Below are 15,592 nucleotides of genomic sequence, written 5' to 3'. Positions count from 1 at the left end.
TTGATGAAAAAACACCTTCCAGCCCCGCATGATTTGGGAACTTTATCCCTTATCAACCATCCGGGTGATCTTCATGGATCATGGATCATGGATAATGAACTGAGGAGTGCTGTACTTATTCATCACATAATGTTACCGAGATATTGCAGTTTTATGTGTATGTTCTACACAGAACTTCTTAGTCCTTCCTCATGTATTTGAGAACGTCAGAATCAGTCAAACTGTCAGTCTTTGAAGATATGACGATATGCTTATATTAATTTTATGCATTGAAATCTAAATATTATATATCATTGCTTATAGTGATGGATGCATCAGGTGTACCAACCACAGGCTTGTATTGGGGAAATACATTCTGGTTAGGGTCAAAAAAACAATGCGCATCAACAGTCTCGACGAAGCAAATCGCTGTGAGTGTTCATTTAGGACCTGTTACCATGGAGACACCTGATGCTATTCCACCATTCCCAGTGGATTACTATGCCGCTTATTTCATGCACAATTCTACAATGCAGGCATTCAGACATACAAGAAACGAAGTGAGTATAGATATCGTTCGGTGTTAATCAAATTGTATTATTGACATTCGTGTACTACTATTATAATACATAATATTATTTATATTATTCAATCATGCATATATTCTTATTGAATAAAAACACAATTAACTATTAGCTACTATCCCACAAATTAACAGTGCCTATACTTTAAATACACTTGTTTCTGGTCGCTACCAATATAGATTACTTCTGACGTCTTTGCCACAACACCATTCAGGAAGTACTTTTTTAGTCACCGGAGTTGTGATCTTCTTGTACGATATCATCCCTCCAGGTTTATGCATCATCTCTACAACAGCATTGCTAAGTTAGAGTTTTAATTGCTAGCGAACATTTTTATGGACTATATTTAAAAATTCACATATTATACCACCATATAATTCAATATATGGTATTAAATCCAGCGTTTCCCGATATTTTCTAGCAGTCGATGGAAAGTAAGTTAAGAATAATATTATAAATAAAGTGATATCATGTTAACAGACGACGATCACTATTGGATTATGCATCCCAACGTCCTGCCTGGAATCAGAATTAGCAAGTCTTCTGCAAGAGTACTTCAATTCTGGAGTCCTCTATCATCAGGCGCTTTACAACATGTCCTTACAATTGGAAGGAGTCAAAAAAGTTTCTGACGATTATTCTTGGATATATTCAACAGAATGTATAGTGGCTGCGTGAGTATCACAATTGCAAAGTAATATACTTTTATTAAGGATTTCTCAAACTTGAAATAAGCCGTACTCCACTTTAGCAGCGAACCCTTATCTCCTGACCTTCCAATTAAATACAACCGTTTCAAATTCAGATGTAAACCATGTTTCCCATGTCAATGATATCTGCAAGGAATATCATATTTTTACCACGTTTTTATTAGCTCGTATTCTTGTTTGTCCAGTACAATTTTTTTCTTGTTTGTCCAATACAAATCTTGCAATCGATTTTTACTAACTTCCCGACTAGAGAGACATTTGAAACTTTTAGAATATATCATAACACGGTGACAATGCATTCTTTTAATACTGTTAGCCATCTTTAAGCAGAATTGAATTCATTTTCAGTGAATTCTGTTTTGTATGGAAAGTTATTTCGGAAAAAATCGTAAAAAGTAAAATACTCTTATTGGTTGCTAAGGGGGTCCTAACAACTAAATTATTAATATATACGTGCGTTACTATGGAAATCAATATGAAATGTCAAAATGACATTTCAGTATTCTATATTTATTCAGTATTTCTATCAAGTACAAAAAAAAGTATTTATTAATACATAGAATAATTGTCAAGTTTATATGATTCAACAGAAGATTTAAAAACGTGATAGGTATATAAAAAGTTCTTTTTATCTTGTAATTATTCATATTATATTTATTATTAATTTTAAGATTACCTATTTCCGACAAAATTGCAATTACAAAATGTAAATGTATTCTGGGCGAACTATCATAAATAGTACGAGGACCGAAAGAATAGTATAAATTAAAGACCATAATTCTACAGTCAAAAATCATAGATAAGTTAGATATAAAGAAAATACAGTTTACCCGTATATACAAAGCTTTCGCGCATTCCAAGGGATACGCGATACACGTACAGCAGCTTAGCAATCGCTGTTTTATTAATTCAATATAATATTTTTAGCAACCGACCAGATGAATGTCTCATTACAAAATAAATGAAAAGCTTTCCTCATTTTTGTTTTATGGTCAAATTACATGCAATATTTTTGGGCAGTAGGAATATTTAAAAATGAGAATTTGTTCTCGATAGAATGAGGACACGGCAGCTTCATTTATATAATTATCTGTAAATATTATTGTAATGTCTACATTTCTCGAAATGTAGCCACCTATCTGCCTGGATACTATAATTTGAAAATTTTCAGAAACATACATATTAGAAAATAATTAAAAATCCTATAAATGCAGGTTTGAGTCCTGTCCAGCGCTATATTTTTTAATATGTACTTATGTTTTATGGTTTTCCAAATTATGTTGGATCAATAAAGATTAAATGAAATTTTATGAATTATTCGTTAAATAAAAATAGGTTATTAAATAAGCAATTCTATTACTATCATTCTTTCCATCATTTTAAATCAATATCGCCATCGTTTTAATAATTTTGAGTAAATTTCGTCACCACATCAATTATTTCATAATATTATTCACATTCTAAAAGATTCGAGCGCGGTCAAAATCTTAAGAAAGAAGAATGCCATCTTCACACATAGGTACTAATTATTTAAAAAATATATATTTTATTGATAATGAAACAGGTATTTAAGTGTCTTACATAATTTCGCAATATTATCTTGGGATATGTATTATTTTTACGACAAAACGACGATATTAAGTACCTACATGCAATTTCGACGGACCCAATATAATCAAAAGTATCAAAATGTAACCACTAAGATAGCCTATTATCATACTTGGACCGGAAACAAATTCTTTATATTAATTGTCGAACATTAAGATAAGATCATTACACCAGTTAATTCTTGGCTGGACACGATGGCTTCGCTGACAGGCTCTTTGAGCTTGGACTTGTTAGCCGTTCAACATGTCCATGTGGTGGAGAAATACAGGATGCAAACCACGTCATCATCTATGAATATCCTAAAATGTGTACGGAAAGGGAAGAACTGCTCAAGTCGGTTCAACCAGCTATTGGGCCCATCGGACCGTCCGACCTGGTCGCCACAAAGGCCAATTTTATTGCATTTAGAAAATTTTCGGCGTCATCCTGCCAACGTGAAGATCTCTTCACTTAGAATGTTCGGCAGTTTTATATTAGCTTTAATTTGTTAGTACAAATTTTAATATTGCCTCTACGTGCTCATCTCTCCCATGGGTACCTTAACTGAAAGTCATGTAAATTCAGTCAAAGCACATTTGAGTGCATGGCGACCTTATTCTTGCGTAACTGCTCCTGAGACATTCCCAGTCATAAAAATAAAAATGATGCTTCACAACCAAACGTAGGGTTCCGAAATACGCCCGATTAAGACCAGGTGTGGTGCGGGGCGGGTGTGGTGCGGGGCGGGTGTGGTGCGGGGCGGGTGTGGTTTGGTAGGGCCATCAACTTCATGTCGAACAATGAAATGCATTTATTCAATAATCATTGAAAATTATAAAATGTCAAAAATCATACATAAAATAAACGACATATAATACAATAAACTTAAATAATATATATATATTTCCATATTTATACCCATTGTATAAATTTAATAATAACCCTGTAAGATAGATAGAAAATGAAATAATACAAATGTTGCTGGTGCATAGTACCTTTATTTGTTTATTTTTATTTCCAGTGCATTTATTGGATCGTTTGTAATTATGTGTTCATTGGGCACAGCCTACGATGTATTGATTGACCAACCTATGATAAATATGACAAAAGAAGAAGAAATTAAATCATCTAAGACGGATATGTCGAGCAGATCGCTAAACTGTAAATTATATGGTAAGTCCTTATCGAAAACGGATAAGATTTTTACAAAAAATAAATAACGTATCGTGTGGATAAAGTATCGACAAAACAAAGTGTTGTACTCTATCATTGATTCATTCATTCCATAGTGAATGTTGTAACATGGAATATTATTTTGTTGAACACCTATATGTGCTTTAGAAAACTGATTTTCCTATTTTTTTACGTTTTTTTTTTCATTTTTGTTTTCAAGTTTATTTTATTTTTTATTTTTTATTTTTCAAAATAAAAATCATGAAAATAAATATATCTATAGATTACTTTTCTTTTGATGATAAAATTAAACTAATTCAGAAAAGTTTCATTCCTTATCTAAAAAAAACATGAAAAGATAATAATATTTTTGAAATTCTACCCACTAAGAAGAAAATTCCACTCGCATTGCAATTATTTAAACGAAAGCTCCGTATTCATTGACGTGAAAATTTGGAATGAGCCGGATCCTTTTTTTTCTACCTTTTCTTCTAACTGAAACCTTGTGAGGTCTGAGAGGCAGACCTCGGTTTCCTGACTATTATTTCTAGGGTTGGGTCTTGTAAGTACATTAATGCCCTTTCCCGCATGTAATCTAGCTAAGTATTGAGCTGTTGAATTTACATTTACCTTCGCTTTTCAAACAAGTCTTAAAAAGAAAGAAAAAAGAAAAACCCTCTTCCGAATATTGTCCTTATGGGTCCAACAAACAAAAAGTTCATCCTTTAGCGGGATGTTCGGCTTGAGATTATGATCTTGTGTGGATCATTTTATAACATCAAAGATGTTCGCCCAGTCCCTAGGGGGTATACCCCGTTTTCTGTTTTCCACAAGTTTAGCTCTCACCTGGGCTTTGAACCCGAGTCTCATTCTGATGTACATTCTAAAGCTACCTAGTTTAACTCTTAGGGCTTCCAAACATTCTTTTACCTCTACCGCTAGACCCTGGAAGGGATCCGGCGGGGTCAGAGTACTGCCGGCCGCATCCGCTGTGGAAGAGGTACCTGTAATTGAGTGAGGAGGGGGTGGATCATCAGGATTTGGAGAGTCAGGGGGCATCATCTTATGACGGAGCCTAGCTTCCTTGCGCTTGTGCTTAAAATTTTGAATTTTGTTGGCAAATAGTGTAGGTTTCTTATGAGGCCCTTCTGTCAGTCTATTCAAGAAGGTCTCTCTGTATTTAGTTATGGTTTCGGCAATGTCGATTCCATCGTATTTTGCATTGATGCGTTTGATGCTATGGTGAGGCTTGAGTTCGTAGACGATTCGAAGGCATCTGTTCTCTATTGTTTGCAGCATCTTTAAATTGGATTTGGTGATGTCAGTAGTTCAAATTGGGGATGCATACAGCATGGTTGGTTTAATAACTATGCTATATAGTGCCTTTTTGTTTTCTTCTGAGACACAACTTCTACGGTTGAAGATGGGTCTAAGAACCCCCATCGCCATAAAGGCTTTTCGCCTGGCTTCTAATAGGTGAGGTGTCCAGTTCAACCTATGGTGAAGGTATACCCCGAGGTATTTCACAGTGTTGCTGAATGAACAGGGGATGTCACAAACAGTAATTTTTCCTTTATAGGATTTTTGGCTCCGCGAGAAGAGAATCGCCTCCGTCTTCTCCGCGTTAACTTTAAGTCTCCAGCGACTGAAATAATCAGTTAGCTGTCGAGTGCCCTTTTCTAAGTTCCTAATCGCCGTGTCAGTCTGGCGGCTGGTGGAAAGGATGGCTGTGTCATCTGCGTATAGCGCCAGTGTGCAGTTGGCGGGATTTGGCATATCACTTATGAAATGTTTGAAGAGCCTAGGCCCCATCAAACTGCCCTGTAGTACCCCTGCATCGATAGTGCGGTGAGATGAATTCTCCCGTTTGACCACTGCAAAAAGCGCTCGATCGCTCAGGTAGTTCTGGATGATTTTTGTGATGTACACGGGCATGTTCGTGGTAAAAAGTTTGTGGATTAGACCGTCATGCCAGACCGTATCAAATGCCTTTTTGAGGTCCAACAGAACCATACCAGTGGTCTTGCGCTGCCTCATATCGGCCATCACAATCCCGGTAACTCTAGAGAGTTGTAGGGTCGTTGATAGACCCTTCCTGAAACCATATTGGGTGTCCGGGAGGACTTGATTGTGGGATGGGAGAAAGCGTCGAAGGATCACTTTCTCGAAAAGTTTGCTTATGCCATCTAGTAGACTTATAGGTCTGTAGTTTACAGCCAAAGAGTGGTCTTTCTTGGGTTTTGCTATAGCGACAACGTGAGCCGTTTTCCAGGTCTTTGGAAAGTATCCGCGCAGCAGACATGCATTGAAGATCTTAGCAATATGTATCCGCGCCTTTTCGGGAAGTCGTTTCAACATGTAATTTGTGATATTGTCTCGTCCGGGTGCCTTTCTGGCGATCAAGGTATTGATAGATCTAGAGATCTCGCGCGGTTCAACAATTTTAACATCATCGGGATCGATGTCTTCTTTCGCAAGTGCAAGAATTGAGTTGTTCACCAAGGCTTTAGTAGCTGAATCGGTGTCCGACTGGATTTTAGTATTATTGACGAACGCATCGGCAAGTGCGTCGGTTTTTTCGAGATCTGAGTACACGAAATTTCGACTAGTCGCATTCTCTCTGAGGGGCTTTATAACAGACGGGCCCGTTTTAATCGCCCTGGATAGTGCCCAGAGCGAGTTCCGCGGGTCGCCTGTATAAATTCTGCAGTCCTTGAGTTTATTGTCCCAATGCTCGGCTTGTAGTTCTGATACTATCTTCTTGATTTTACCTTGCAAAGTATTGATCTCACGTTTGATGAAGTGATTTGTGCGTCTAGCTTTGTTCCAGTCCTTGCGTAGCTGGTTTCTAGTATTGATGAGCTCTCTGGCCTCATCATTAAGATCCACCCTGATGGGATTTTTCTTGATTTTCGGAATATAGCGACGTCTCGCTGTGAGAATAGTCTCAGTGAGTTCGACGGCCGCTGTCTCTATCTCTACCTCCGTTTGAAAGGTTCTAGGCGTGAGATCAATGCATCGATTAATATGCCTCTTGAATAGGTGCCATTTGGCTTTAGAGTAGTCAAATTGGATTTTACTTTCTTTATCGTATTCGCCTCCAACTTCGAAATAAATTGGCAGGTGATCCGACTTCAGAGCATCAACAACTCTCGGGACATCGGTTTCTAGGGAGTTGTTTGCTATCACAAAATCTAAAACTGCTGGGTTGCAACGAGATTGGACACGAGTCGGCTCGTCAGGATGTGAGATTGAGAAATCGTATTTCTCTGTAATCTTTAAGAGGGCATTGCCACGGGCGTTGTTGGAATGGCAGTTCCAAATCTTATTATGTGCATTAAAATCACCTGCTAGGATGACTGAGCCTCTGAGGTTGGCAAGGTAGACCACCTCTGCCTCGCTCAGTTTTTCTTTGGCATGCCCATATACCGAAATTATGGCATGTAGGCGTCCATTTAAGTTTACTTCAACTGCCGTGGCTTCAAATCCAATGAGAGGCTTAATTGGGATGTGAGCATGTTTTAAGTCTTGATTGACTAGTATCATGACACCCCCACCCTTCGCTGGGAGAGGGCGGTCCTCACGATAACAGTCAAAACCGGGAACGGAGAAACGGTCTTTTGGTTTAAGGAATGTCTCCTGAATTAAAGCAATGTCCACGTCTAGCACCCGGAGTAGGTCAGTCAACTCCGGTCGCTTATCGCGCTGAGCAATGCTGCGGGCGTTCCAGGAGATTATTTTTAGTGGGCATGTGTTAGCCATTTAGGGCAACATGCCGCATTTAATAAGCAGAGATTCGGCTCTGTCAAGCCTTTCCTCCATGGACAGGGTAGGCTCTGCTCGGATAGAGCGAGTCATTTTGATACATTCCAGTATGGCTGGAATGTCATCAATGGTGACACCATTTTCTCCATGAAGGAGTGAATTCAGTGCTTCTACCAGAGATGAAGGAATGGTCCTACTGTGGGGGCTTGACTGATTGGCTGCTGCGGAAGCAGATGTTTGCGGTCCCGTGAGAGCTGCCGTATATGATAGTGTTTGGGGGTCTGCCGCTCGGGAGACTGATTTGTGCGGCATGGCTTTGGTCTTAGGAGTCGCTGAGGCTGCTCTGCGAGCTGCTATTGCCTTAGCGTAGGCAATATGCTTAGGGCATTGCCTGAAATTGGCTGGCTGGTCCCCGCCGCAGTTGCAGCACCTGACTCCTGGGGAACCTATGGCACTACCTTTAGGGCGGGGGCATTCCTGTGATGCATGAGCATCCATACATTTGACGCACCTTGCGTCTCTATTGCAGTTGTGGGCCGAATGACCGAACTGTTGGCATCTATAGCACTGAGTGCCACCATTGTTTGACTTGCCCCTGAATTTCTCCAGGGACACCTTGACATGAAAAATTTCTCTAACCTTGTTTGACATAAACTGCATGTCGGAGCCAGGGGGCATTTGCACCAGGAAGAGGGGATTTCTGGTGGTGGTACCCCTACGAGCTTTTATAATGGGAAAATGCGCATGCGCAATTTTTTCATTCGAGATTCGAATTTCTTTTGTTTTCGATTGTCATCGCAGTAAGCAGCTGTCAAAATAGTTTTCCTTTTTAAAATAAATATTATTAGTACATAATCTAGAATAGTTAGCTAAATATTCTTTTAAAATATCGAGTATTAAGAATTTATTTTGAGATATCGAATAATGCATGTTTTAAGTAAATTAACGACAACTGCGTTTTTTTAAATTTACATCTGGAAATCGATCATGAGGAATCTATCAGTGAATATTTCAGGTAAACAGCAAGCATTTTGGCAAAAAAATGTTATGGAAGAAGGTTGCATGAAATACTCCGCTAAGGGTGGTCCAGATATAGATGTGGATTGCTTTATTTTTCAGGTTTAAATAATATCAAAGAAAGAATGCCTCGTGTATTTGAGCATCAAGCAATAAGCACAACATACTCGTTGAGCAGAAAAACAAAACTCGAGATGTGCAGACAAATAATCCTCAGTTTTAGTTTGCGCATAAATTCAAATGAAATATTTTATAGTGACAATAACAACAAACTGCAAGCTATTGAAGGAATTAGGTGAGTGATTCTAAGTATACCTACTAAAACGTAAATTAAGTTAATTTTCTTATTTGCTAAATTATATATATACGCGAATAATTTATTTATTAACTGAGAAAAAATTCGATTTTAATTAATGTTGGGTAAGTTTAATGTAATATATAACGGCGTTACAGTAACGGATTAATCTCTTCTCGCTCGTTTCCTCGTGGTTGAGGATCGTAACCGCCCTGAAATGTAATCATCTTCTGAGGAACCAACACTCTCCTCCCCTCACGGCAGAGTGAAGTGTAAGTCTACCCCCAGTAAGTTCCTTCACTTGGTGACTCCAGCGCGCCGACGCTTTTTCTCTGCTTCACCTTCCCTAGACGATACCCAAAACCATAACCATAACTCCGGATTATCTGGTCCTCTGAGGTAAAAAAAAAACTGCATGATGCATCTCGAACACACCGCCGAGAATTGCTCCTTTGGTCTGGAGCCTATGGATGATTTACCGGCTCGTTCTGTCCAGAAAATATGAAGCATTCGGCACCAACACCGCATTTTGAAGGCATCGACTCTCTTCCGTTTTTTTGCCCTCGGGTTCCATGATTCAGCACCGTACAAACATATGAAACGTTAATGTTTGCTCAAGTATAATTTTCGTGGCATGGCAAGGCGTGTCATCGCATTTTCACTGTGCGCGCCTTCTTATTTCGGCTTCACATCCGCCTTTTCCACTAATGGTCAAATCCAAATATACAAACTCGTAAACGAATAGGTATCAGTGAATGGCTTAAAAGTAAAAATTAAGTTTCGTTTAATTGAAAATATCCACCAGTGTATTCACTATCCTAAACAACAATCAACACATTGATAATAGTACGACAAATAGTTATTTTTTCTCATGATCTTTGGTAAATATTCATGGTTTCAATTCAATAATAATTTATTTAACATTAATTTACCACTCTCATGACATTCACATCACAATATTAATGTATCACTCTCGTTAACAAATACCAAATTTAATTAGATATCATTGAATTGGCAACATTTGTATTTTGCAGAGCTTTTACAGCTGGCTTTGGCGTAGTCGTGCACTCCATGGTATTTATGATTGACCATGTCGACAACGGGTTTGCTGTTCTATACATTGCCGATACGATGGCCAGCAATATAATCGGTAATGCCCAGCATGCAGTTGATACGTTTTTTACTATCAGGTGAGTAAAAAATAAAATTATCTTCAATCGTGCTACTCTTATTGAGTTAGTTATTCATTGCAGAAGTTGTCCAACGTAAATATGAATATTAAAAATCAATACATCCAACTTTTAAACTTATTTTTTTATCATTTCCAAGCAAATGACCAATCATATCCATATTTGATAAATAAATTCAAATTGTCATTAATTAAAAATTAAATTACCTATGAATCTTATCTGTATTAATATTTTTTATACAATGGAATAATCTCAATTAATAAAAAGTATAAGTAAATTTTTGGGACAGTAAACATATTAAATTATTAATTATTTTCACCGCTAAATCATAATGGAATGACATACAATTTCGCACGTCATTTCACAAGAAATGGATAGCCTAACTAACATATATGTATAATATATATTAGTGTGGATATTAATTTAATATAACATCATTGACATGTATTTGTTATTTTCAGCGGATTCGTACTGGCTCATGTATTATTGAAGGAATTTGATAAAAGTCGTAATCATGAATACAATGAAACTTTTATAAACAATTTGTCGTCACTGTTAAGGCGAATAGCTAAAAGATTTTTTAGGTACCTAACTCTTTCATTTTATATTTATTATACATTCATACTACCTAGTTCATTAGCACTCGATCGTATAATACTAAATCAATAAAATATTAAAATGTTGACTGACTGTAATAGGAAATATCGTATAATGGTTTTTAAACAACGATGTTGTTTATTCTATTATTTATTACAGTTAGGTATATAATTTTATTAGCGGCTGTCAACATTATTATATTATGTAAAATCTCAAATATCACAGAATTAACAAAAGCATTATTTTGAAATCATTATAATTGACTTCTGCGCGTAAACGCCAGTTCAATTGAATAAAACAAAACGTTGAGTAAAATCGTGTTCTATGGTGATGGAATCTAAATATTTTTAAGTGAAATTGAATGTTGAATTGAACATCGGGTTTGTAAAGTTCGCGGACTGGGCTAAGACCTGCCAAATTTCCTGATTTCATGAAATTTCCTTCAGTATAAGTGATTTTAACTAAAATTAGATGCAATGAATGCAATAAACGCAATGAATGCATTAAATATAACCAAAAGTAGAATTATCCATAATGTAATATTTTGAGTTAATGATGAAAAAAATTATGAATTCGATATTTTTATGATATATAAATAATAAATATTAAAGGCTATATAAGTGATAATTCTTAAATTTTAATAATATATCATAACAATTAAAATAAAACGAATATGCACATACTTACAATATATACAACGTATTTCATTGATATCACCATCATGGATTATACTTTTGATTCAATGCAACTTAATTAATATCTTCCGTTACTCCCTTTAGTGCTTAGCTATCATTCGTCATCGAAATGATTCTTCAGGATTCGCCTCTACTATACGGATGATTGCTTTGCACATCAATAAACACTTAGATTTTCTGTGCACATTCTTGGGCCTAATGGTCGATAAATAGAAAAATTAGGTTCTATTCCTTTCGATTGTTATTTATTTTTTGTATAGTAGGGTGGAGTAAAATGTTGTTATTGCTGAAAATGAGATACTAAAAAAATGGCATGAAAAATATGACAATTCTATTTCCAGATTAAGTCCAGCTTATATGGCATCATTGTGCCTTACATACATAGTTGCCACGTGGAGATATCGCGACACCGTTTTCTGGTCAGGAGAAAATGATAATGTCCTGTGCTCCAAATACTGGTGGAGAAATATGCTATATATAAATAATCTGTATCCAAAATCTGAAATGTGCATGTACTGGAGCTGGTCACTCAGCAATGATATGCAATTCTTCGTAGTGGGCACGGCTCTTCTTCTTTTATCTAGAACGTAAGTTTAATTTATTGTCAATATTGTGTTGTCATTGTTCTCAATAGTATAAAAAAATTGAAGAAAGTTTTAAAAATCCGTATACATGGATGGGGTATTTACAGGTGTATTCTGGATCCCAAGACGTCAACTGATAACTGGTCGAATCGAAACACAAAATTATCTTATTTAATACTAAAAATATATAATGATATTTCCGTACAATATTCATTACAGTATTTTCAACAGCTTGCTCCCGCTATATTACCAAAAATTGAGAAAAAGTTCAAATAATTAACGATTATCACAAAAAGTTCTTCAGTGTAGTGGTATATGGTCAAATTATTATAAAATATTGTATTATGCCTTTTTTAAAGAATAATGATGATACCTACCTACAAATGATAAACCATTTCGCATACATATGTTATATTGAGTAGGTACGATTTAATAAAACTCTTCAGGTAAAACAGCATTTTTCTGAATGGAGTTAGTAATGATATGATTGGATTATTATTGAGCTCCCACGCTACCTAATTCATAATAGTAACACCAAAAACGTTAAAAAAGCCTTCTTTAGTAAACGGAACGCAAATAATAATATGAAAGGCAAGCTGTAAAAATGAATAGGTAAACATGTTTTGTAAAACATATTTTTTTTATTTTAGGCATCTCAAATTAGCTGCCGGAATACTTGGAAGCATCCTAACAGCATCTTGTTTATACACCGCATACGTTGTATACCTCACAAACTTCATACCATTGTAGGGTGATATAATATTTAAATATGCATTACCTCAACTGGCGAAACATTTCTAATGGTTAAATTGCATGACTAATCCAAAATATTCATAATTATCTGACGCAAAGAATAAGCATGAATTTCAGTCTTACCAATTGATTCAATGTGTCTAAATATGCATAGTGATCAATACTATTTATTTTGCAAACTCTGGTTTTCTCACCATTGTTTTTTTTTAAACTAAACTAACTTAAGTTACGGAATATATTGTGATAAAATAATAATAATTTGAATTGCCAATGCACTACAGATGGTTACATACAGAAGTTCGCTGGTTATCCAGGGGAAAAGTACTGACACGATTAGTGGAATTGCGTAATGAAGTTACAATTTACTTGGAAGGAAAAACTGAATATATTAAACATCTACTGGACGAAGAATTCATTCTCAAGCTCACTTATTTGGCGGATATTTTTTTGAAATTAAACGAACTTAATTTGTATTTGCAAGGATCAAACGGATCAGACATTTTTGCAGTTCACGATAAAATTCGAGCGTTCATGAAAAAGCTTATGTTGTGGAAAAGTTGTATTGAGAATGGCGAGTATGATTGTTTTGAAACACTTGAAACTTTTATTATTGAAAACCAAGTGCAGCCTAAGATGAACGTACTGTCTGAAATTTCAAGTCATTTATCACTGTTAATAAAATAAATAACTTTGACGACTGTTTTGGGGAAGAGATGAAAAAGTTTGATTCGTTGCGTTGGATTTGTAACCCATTTCAAGACGACTTACCAACTAGTATGTCAACAAAAGCAAGTGAAGAACTCATTGATTTATCAGAAGATACGTCACTGAAAAATAGTTTCAGTAACAGTTAACAAAATTCTGGCTCTCAGTTTCTTATAATTATCCTTGCCTGTTCGATGAAACTATGAAAGTCCTCCTCCTATTTACTACCTCATATCTATGTGAGGTCGGATTTTTGGCTATGGTTAACATTAAAACTAAATACCGAAATAAATTGGACATATCAAACTCACTGCGATTAAAAGTAACTAAAGTTGAAGTTGATGCTAAAACTGTAATGAAGAAAAATAAGAAACAAATACATCCTTCCCATTGAAATAACTTTGTAAAAAAAACCTTGCAGGTGTAGGTATTTAAGTAATGATTTTTTTTATTTAAGCTGTGTTTCTTATTTCAACAGTCTTTCATTCATATTGGTAACACTTATAATAAAAAAAAATTATTTCAATTATAACAAATAAGACAGCATTAAGTAGTTCCACGACTCACCACTAGGGAATCTAAGCATTACTAATATTTATGCCCTCTTTTTTCTAAGACTGCTAAGAGGTGGGTCCCAAGATTGGAAATTTTTGTTAGATGGGTCGGAGCGCAGTCAACTTTGGGAACCACTGCTATACGGATATAAAAAATAATCAATCGAATCAGAAAAATTAAACAAAAAATTGCCACTATCTTGGTATTTTATCAGTTTTCAATTATTACAAAATCATGTTTCAACTTTGAAATATTATTTAGCACCATAAAAGACATGTCTAAACTGAAAATCAATTAAATTATACGGTATTTAGGGCGGGAGGAAAGATTTTCCTCCATCTTAGAAATAAGGGGCTTCTGTGTAAATTTTGAAAACGCTCAATATCGTAATAATGATCCGTAGGATATGCTAATATTCATAGTGCCAAAGTTCAAGCTTTAATAACAGTCAAGTAAATATTATGTACCAGTAGATTAAACATAACTAACAAACATAACAGCTCCGAAACCACTGTAGATGTAATAATGTTAAGAATTCAAGAATATGCTAGTTTGAATAATTTAAAATTTGATTTATATTGTTCTTTCTTTTCCCTTATAGCAATATGTATACTGCGTATCTTTAATATATATGTAAATATTAATATATATATATATATAAATTTAATATATACGTACATATATGTAAATTGTTAATAATTATTGAAGTTTTATTTAGATTCGACGTAATAGAAGCCACATTAGATGTTTTATACACTCCACCTTGGATCAGAATTGGTCCATACCTTATCGGACTTGTCGCTGGTTACGTATTATATATATTAAAAGGAAAACTCTCTCTCAATAAAGTAAGTACGATTAATTTGACTGATCAAACAAATATATGCACAATACAATTATGATAATTGAACGGATAAGAGAACATAGATAATTTATGTAACTATTTATTACAAAATTAAGAAACTTTGCACTTCAATAAAAGCTGTCGTTTTTTTCTGTCGAATAACATTTTACTTTGAATACGTGATTTTACACATAAATACAAATACGTTGACGTATGTACCGATACATTTTTTTAATTGGCTCTACAATCATATGTGGATCTGGACCGCTTCACAAAGAGGTCGAAATGGATATGAGTCAATTATTCAACCTATAGGGCCATGCTCTGGGTCCAAACACACAAATTTGAAAAACAACATGTGAATTTTTGCCAGGCCAAGAAATGTTTTAAGAACATTGTATAGAGACCCGTATTCCGTGTACCAAATCTTCCCAATATTTTAATATAATAATATATTGTCACCGTATTAAACCTCTATACCAAGTAGGCTCTGGGTACAAGGGAAATAGGTTAACGAGTTTATTCAGCGGGTTAAAAAATAAAGTGCAATTATTTTATA

This window comes from Rhyacophila brunnea, unplaced genomic scaffold (genome assembly GCF_057557595.1).
Source record: "Rhyacophila brunnea isolate RB1 unplaced genomic scaffold, BYU_Rbru_1.0 scaffold_2, whole genome shotgun sequence".
Taxonomy (NCBI): Eukaryota; Metazoa; Arthropoda; class Insecta; order Trichoptera; family Rhyacophilidae; genus Rhyacophila; species Rhyacophila brunnea.
The sequence above is the reverse complement of the archived record's forward strand: the minus strand, read 5'-3'. Positions refer to the sequence as shown.